The sequence below is a fragment of the Tupaia chinensis genome, unplaced genomic scaffold (genome assembly GCF_000334495.1).
Source record: "Tupaia chinensis unplaced genomic scaffold, TupChi_1.0 Scaffold145659_1, whole genome shotgun sequence".
In the NCBI taxonomy this organism is placed as follows: domain Eukaryota; kingdom Metazoa; phylum Chordata; class Mammalia; order Scandentia; family Tupaiidae; genus Tupaia; species Tupaia belangeri.
The window spans coordinates 99,266-106,927 of NW_006205516.1; the positions used below are offsets into that span (position 1 = coordinate 99,266).

General features: G+C 43.4%; 1 pseudogene; it reads right to left on the bottom strand.

The window, feature by feature from the left end:
* Positions 1–4,529: 4,529 nt before the first annotated feature.
* LOC102468055 (succinate dehydrogenase [ubiquinone] cytochrome b small subunit, mitochondrial-like) lies at positions 4,530–5,019 on the bottom strand (annotated as a pseudogene).
* Between the last annotated feature and the right edge of the window lie 2,643 nt (positions 5,020–7,662).

Sequence of the window (7,662 nt, forward strand, 5' to 3'; positions counted from 1 at the left end):
TGGCGACCGCACATGCCCTTTTGTGAAACCCCCCAAAAAAAAAAAAAAAAAAAAAAAAACCTCACGCCAGGCGCGAGTGCGTGCATACCCAAGATCCCAAGAGGAGAATGGAGGAGAAGGGATTGCGGCGTAGCCATCCCCCCTGGGGGGTGATTTCTCGCTTTCTGTCTCTCTGTCTCTCTCTGTCTGTCTGGCGAATGCATGCGCCCTATAGCAAAAAACCTCTAAAAAAAAAAAAGAATTCAAATGTGAGAAAAAATAGTTTTCTATTTCCTGGCCTCAAGCCATGATTGATTTATGTCTCCGGTTTAGTAGTTAACCTAGTTATTAGCAGTTATCTCTAGTATTAATTCATTTTTTTGAGGAACTATTTATTTATCTTAATTCCACTTATTATTATTTAATTTGACCAGAGAGAGAGACAGAGACAGAGATAGAGGAAGGGAGAGGGAGAATGCAAGCCACCAGGTCTGGGACTTGAACCGCAGTTGGACTTAGGAGAATCCAGCGTCATTAGCCACCATGCCACCTGCCGGCCCTAGTATTAATTCATTTTTCAAACAAGTAAGAAGTTAATGTGAGAAAAACATGTTTACATCCCCAAATTTCTAAATCACTTCTGGTTAACTCTAATAAACTAGTTACTATGTACTATTTAACTACAGTATTAACATTACATTCTAAGATGATATAGAACCTGGAGAAGAAAGTGCTTTTCAGCTTGGTAAATTCAACGTGCTTTTCTGGTTTCTCTAGTTATCTCTAGTTTATAGGTTACCCAGATTTCACTCAATATTTCTTCGGTTCACTCATTATTCCACAAGAAAATAAGAATATAGATATGAGATGATCATGATTTTCAGCTTCCTGTATTGGGTTGTTTTTGTTATTACCAGTCTTTATTTAACTAATTACAGATATTGTTACATACCTAAGATCCTAACTCATTATTTTTTAAAAGAATTATTTATTTATTTAATTCCATTTGTTATTATTATTATTTTTTTTTATTTGACCAGACAGAGACAGGGAGAGAGGGAGAGAAAGGGAAAGCAAGAGAGCAAGCCGCCAGGTCTGGGACTCAAACCACGGTCGACCATGTGGGAATCCAGCATCTTCAACTGCCATGCCACCTGCCGGCCCCAGTAACTCATACCAAGTCCTACCAAGTCCATCTAGTTATCTACAATACATTACTAACTTCACATTCCAAGAGAAGGAGAAGGAAGAGAAGGAAGAAGGAAGGGAGGAAGAAAAAGGAAGAAGGAGAAAGAGGAAAAAAAAAAAAGAATTGAGAAGAGTGTGAATCCAGCTTCCTAGATTCAGTTTCTCACGCAAAATTTGCCGCCGCCGCCGCCGCCGCCGCCGGAGGTCGCTCGCTCTGCCCGCGCCGCTGCAAGCAGCTTGCCAATCTCCAGCTAAAGAAGCGAGAGGTAAGACCTCCATACCTGACTACAAAACCCACTCCCGACAGTGTGTCCTCTACTGGGGGATGAAGCAATCTCGTTGTTACAGGCCCGGTACTGTGACTGTCGGTGAAATGAGACCGTATCAGAAGTCCGTGGAACTTTGGGTTCGCAAACTTCCTTTCCACCGCCTGCTGCAAGAAATTGCTCAGGACTTCTAATCAGGTCCCCGCTTCCATGGGACCAGCAGTTGGCCTAATGGCTATGTCGCTGGACTTCCACGCGGTTGGACTCTCCCGGATCGGGTGGCATAAACTCACGCCTCGTACGTGTGCATGCGTGTCCAAGATCCCAAGAAGGGATTGCGGTGTGGCCATCCCCCCCGGGGGGGGATTCTGTCTCTCTCTGTCTCTCTGGCGAGCGCTCCCGCCCTATAGCAAAAACCTAACAAAACAAACAAAAAAACCCCCAGGTCCCCGCTTCCAGAGTGCAGCTATTGGCGCTTTGCAGGAGGCAAGTGAGGCGTATCCGTTGACTTTTTTTGAAAACACCTACTTGGGTGCTATCCATGCCAAACGTGTACCAATGATGCCAAAAGACATCCAGCCAGCATGTCACATATGTGGAGAACGAGCTTGAGAATCCACTGTGATGAGCAACATTTCATTCTCATTCTTTCCTCTTCTTTTGTTATTGGTGGTTCTGAACATGAGGTATTTTCCCCCCATGAGTCAAAAGATACCTAAGCATATGACTGAGCGCAAAAATAGGGAGCAGAAGTCAGGTACAGGTGGTTTTTCCATTTTCATTTCTGTGTTAATTTTTTAAAAGAATTGGTTTTTTAATTGTTATTTATTATCATTCTTCAGTTTGTCCAGAGAGAGACAGAGCTAGAGACAGAGAGAGGGAGAGTGAGAAAGCAAGCTGCCAGGTCTGAGACTTGAACCGCAATTGGCCCTGTGGGGGTCCAGCACCCCAACCACCACACTATCTGCTGGCCCACTGTGTTCATTTTTTTTAAATGGAGAATATATTTTTATTATACAATATTTTATTTAAAAAATATTTTCTAGAATATATTTCCAGATTAGGGATTCTCATTGTGGGAAAATAACAATTTATTTTTTATAATCTTATATTCATGGGTAGATGATTTTAGGACAAGTGTGCATTTGAACATTAAGTCTCGGTTCTGAATTTGTGATATTTTGATGTGTCTCTAAGGCGGACCTCTTCCCTAAATGAACTTCTCTATATTCAGAATCTCTCTTAAGATTTTCTTCATAACGGGAACCAGCAGTTGGTGCAATGGCTAAGTCGCTGGACTCCCACGTAGTCGACCGTGGTTTGCGTCCCAGACCCAGTGGCTTAAACTCACGCTGGGCGCGTGTGCGTGCGTGCCCCAGATCCCAAGAGGAGAATGGAGGAGAAGGGATTGCGGCGTGGCCATCCCCCCAGGGGGTGATTTCTCGCTTTCTGTCTCTCTGTCTCTCTCTGTCTGGCGAGCGCACACGCCCTATAGTGAAAACCTCTCAAAAAAAAAAAATGATTTTCTTCATAAAATGGAGGAATTCTTCCTGTGTAGTATTAGCATTCCATCCTTTTAAAGTTTCCCTAGGATATGTAACCATCAGTAGCTGGTATTAACTGAGCAGAAGGGGAAGTTTCCAAAAATTAAACACTGTCTAATTTTCTGCAAAGTCTTTACTCACAACTTAATAGTCTTCCCCTTTGTCCATTATTCCCAGGATAAATATAGAACTTTGTTTTGTTTGTTTATTTATTTATTTTTTTGTAAAGGACAGATATCTTTTTAAAAAGAAAAAAAAAAAAAAAGAAACATTTATTTATTTGTTTGTTGTGATTTTCAAGCTGCCGGGTCTGGGGTGTGAATAGGACTCAAACCATGGTCATCCATATGGGAATCCAGCACCTTAACCGCCACGCCACCTGCTGGCCCCCAAATGCAGAACTTTAGTCATGTCTTGATAGTAATAAAGCTGCATTCTTCTTAAGAGATTAATAAATTAAAAGCAAAAGCTCACATACAATGTTTAATTGTACTATGAGTCTTATGAGAAATTTGGAGACAACCCCATTAACTCACCAGAATACAGAACACGGTCTCAACATTTCTGGATACTTTTCAATCCTTGCCTTCAATCATTCAATTTTGACAATAATCACGTGATTAGGAGAAGAAACCTGTCCACCAATGAACTTAACTGTTACTGCCTCTTTATCATGAGCTGACTAGCATGATAGAGCAGGGCAAAGAGGCACACAGTCGATTCTTTTTTTTTTTTTAGAAATTTTTGCTATAGGGGCCAGCAGGTGGTATGGTGGTTAGAGATGCTGAACTCCCACATGGCCGACCACAGTTCATGTCCCAGACCTGGTGACTTGCTTCCTTACTTTACCTTTCTCTCTCTCGCTCCGTCTCTGTGTGATCAAATTAAAAACTAATAATAACAAATGGAATTAATCAAATAAATGTTTTTTTAAACATGTTTTTTAAAAAAAATAACAGGACCAGCAGTTGACATAATGGTTGTGTCACTGGACTCCCATGTAGCTGACTGCAGTTTGAGTCCTTGACCGGTGGCTTAAACTCACACAGGGCGCATGCGTGTGCATGCCCGAGATCCCGAGAGGAGAATGGAGGAGAAGGGATTGCGGCGTGGCCATTGCCCCTGGGGGTGATTTCTCACTTTCTTCTCTCTGTCTCTATCTTTCTGGGGAGTGCACACACCCTGTACCAAAAACCTCTCTGAAAAAAATTAATGAATAAAATTTTCAAAATAAATTAAAATGTTTTTTAAAAAAAGAATTTTTTGCTATATGGCACATGTGCTCGCTGGAGAAACAGAAAGAGACAAACAGAGAGAAAATGAGACATTATCCCCCTAGTGGGGATGGCCATACCACAGTTCCTTCTCCTCCATTCCCCTCTCAGGACTTGGGGCATGTAGGCACTTGTACCCAGCCTGAGTTTCAAGCCTCTGGGTCCCGGACTTGAACTGCAATCAGCCACATGAGAGTCTACTTCCCCAACCACTGCACCACCTGCTGGCTCCCGTCAATTCTTACGGCATTACATCAATTAAAAAAAAAAAAGAAAAGTCAGCACTTCCACTGCATGGCAACAGCTTTGCAGATGCCCATATCATGGTAGTTGAAATAAGAAAACCCAGCAAAGGTTAAAGCTGAGAGTGCCAACAGGCCTATCTTGGCAGCCTTCTGCAATGCATCCTCATGAACATGGTCAGTAGCAACTTGTCCAAGGCCCCAGTGACTATAAAGAGTGGGGCCTGCAGCCAGGGAGAAGTCCATCGCAGAGCAAGGATTGAAATAAGCAGCTGGAAGCAGGCCCAGGAGCCAAACACTGACAAACCATCTCACTAGTCCAGTGGAGAGATGCAGCCTTGGGCCCAGGGTGGTGGTGGCTTGGTGACAGGTGAATGTGTTGCACCTTCTGCCTTCTACATCCTAGGGTAGGTTTGTACTGGAGAAATGTGGAGACATGAGCAGGTCTGACCACTGGGGTTCGCAGGAATAGACCTTGGTCTCCTGGAGCCCTGCGGAGGATGCTCAGCCTCCAGAGAACCACCATCTTGTTATTCAGGGCTCAAGGTCACCCAACAACCCAGAAGCAGTTATACTCTGTTAATTTTTAAAACATTTTTTGGAGGAGAGATTTTTGCTATAGGGTGCGTGCGCTCACCAGAAAGACAGAGAGCGACAGAGAGACAGAAAGTGAGCAATCCCGCCCCAGGGAGGATGGCCATGCCGCAATCCCTTCTCCTCCTGGGCATGCACGCACATGCGCCCAGCGTGAGTTTAAGCTGCCAGGTCTGAGACTCGAACCGTGGTCGACTACATGGGAGTCCAGCAACATAGCCATTATGCCAACTGCTGGTCCCCACTCTGTTATTTTTTTTTTTAATATAAATGTGAGGACATAACACATTCATTTAAGTCAAAATATTTTGGTGAATAAGGTCAACTTTATAACAATAAACCTGTTCAATTTTTCTGGACAATGCCAACATTTCAACTTTTTTTTTTCTTTAAGAGGTTTTTGCTATAGGGTGCATGTGCTCACCAGAGAGACAGAGAAAGACAGAGAGACAGAAAATGAGAAATCACCTCCCCAGAGGAGATGGCCACACTGCAATCCCTTCTCCTCCATTCGCGCGGCATCGTGGGGAAGCCCGCGCATGCACCTGGTTTGAGTTTTAAGCCACCAGGCCCAGGACTCGAACCATGGTTGACTACATGGGAATCCAGTAATGTAACCATTACACCATCTTCTGGTCCCTGAACTTTTAAAGTAAGTACATTTCTTATTGACTGCAAATAAATGATGTTTGTAGCATTTTTATCACATGGTAGATTCCATGCATTCAAAACACTTTTGTAATTGAGTTGTCCTACATGCAAGAACATTTTTAATGTCTGTCTTCTATGCTATTCCTTTAAGTTTGCTATTAAAACACGTTTACCTATTTTTTAAAGATTTTTTTTTTTGCCATAGGGCACATGAGCTTGCCAGAGAGACAGAGACAGAGACAGAGACAGAGAGGGAAAGTGTGAAATCACCCACTTCTGGGGAACAGCCATGCTGCAATCCCCTCTCCTCCATTCTCCTCTCAGGATACTGGGCGCATGAGTACATGCACCTGGTGTGATTTTTCGAGCCACCAATTGTGGGACTCGAATTGCGGTACCAGTGGGAGTCCAGTGCTTCAACCACCATGCAACCTGCTGGCCTTCACGTTTAGCTATTTTTTTTTAAAGTTTCTCCAGATACTCTAGAAAACTGGCTACCCCTGGTTATCTCTACTACTGATATATTATTTCTTCTTCTTCTTTTTTTTTTTTTGGAGAGATTTTTGCTATAGGGCATGTGCGCTCACCAGACAGACAGAGAGAGACAGAGAGACAAAAAGCGAGAAATCACCCCCCAGTGGGGATGGCCACGCCACAATCCCTTCTCCTCCATTCTTCTCTCGGGATCTTGGGCATGCACGCATACGTGCCCGGCATGAGTTTAAGCCACCAGGTTCGGGACTTGAACCGCAGTTGACTACATGGGAGTCCAGTGACATAGCCATTACACCAACTGCTGGTTCCCTGATATGTTATTTCAACCATAAATAAGAATTTCATGCTGAGAAGATTGTGGATCTGTTCTGACTTCAACTAGTTATCTGTAGTTAACTAGTTAACCAGTTATTATCAAGTATATATAGCACTAAGTCTTTATTTCAACAAGATTTAGGGTGGTAAGAAACAGTTTTTCTTTTCTTTTTTTTTAAAGAATGAGTTATTCAATTTTATGTATTCAATCTTTTTTTTTTCTTTTTTTTGGGAGAGGTTTTTTGTTTGTTTTGTTTTGTTTTGTTTTGCTATAGGGCACATGTGCTCACCAGACAGAGAGAGACAGAGAGACAGAAAGCGAGAAATCACCCCTCCCAGGGGGGATGGCCACGCCGCAATCCCTTCTCCTCCATTCTCCTCTCGCGATCTTGGGCACACACGCACACGCGCCCTGTGTGAGTTTAAGCCACCGGATCTGGGACTCGAACCACAGTCGACTACATGGGAGTCCAGACATAGCCATTACGCTAACTGCTGGTCCCCCAATCATTTATTTTTTATTTTGACCAGAGAGAGAAGAGGGAAAGTGGGAAAGCAAGTCACCAGGTCCAGGATTTGAACCGTGGTTAACCATGCGGGAGTGTCCAGCACCTTAACCACCATACCACTTGCTGGTCCCAAGAAACAGTTTTTCAACTTCTGGATTCAAACAGTTATCCTGGTTATCCCTACCTATTCCTAAGTTCACCAGTGAAATATTCATAGGGACAGCTGTGTTTTTTTTTTTTTTTCCGTTCTATCATGATATAATCAAGGATGCAAATGAAAAATACATGACAAAGCGACAATGAGCTTGAAATGATTGGGATGAATAGAAATGTTCGGACCAGCAGGTGGTGTAGCAGTTACAATCCTGGACTCCCACATGGTCCACCACAGTTTGAGTCCTGGACCCAGTGGCTTGAAACTCACACCAGGTGCATGTGTGTGTGTGTGTGCCTAAGATCCCGGGAAAATGGAAGAGAAGGGGTTGCAGCATGGCCATCCCCCTGGGGGGTGATTTCTCACTTTTCCTCTCCCTATCTATCTCCAGCAAGTATAGGTACTCTATGGCAATCCCCCCCCCCCACAAAAAACAAAAAAAACAAGAAGA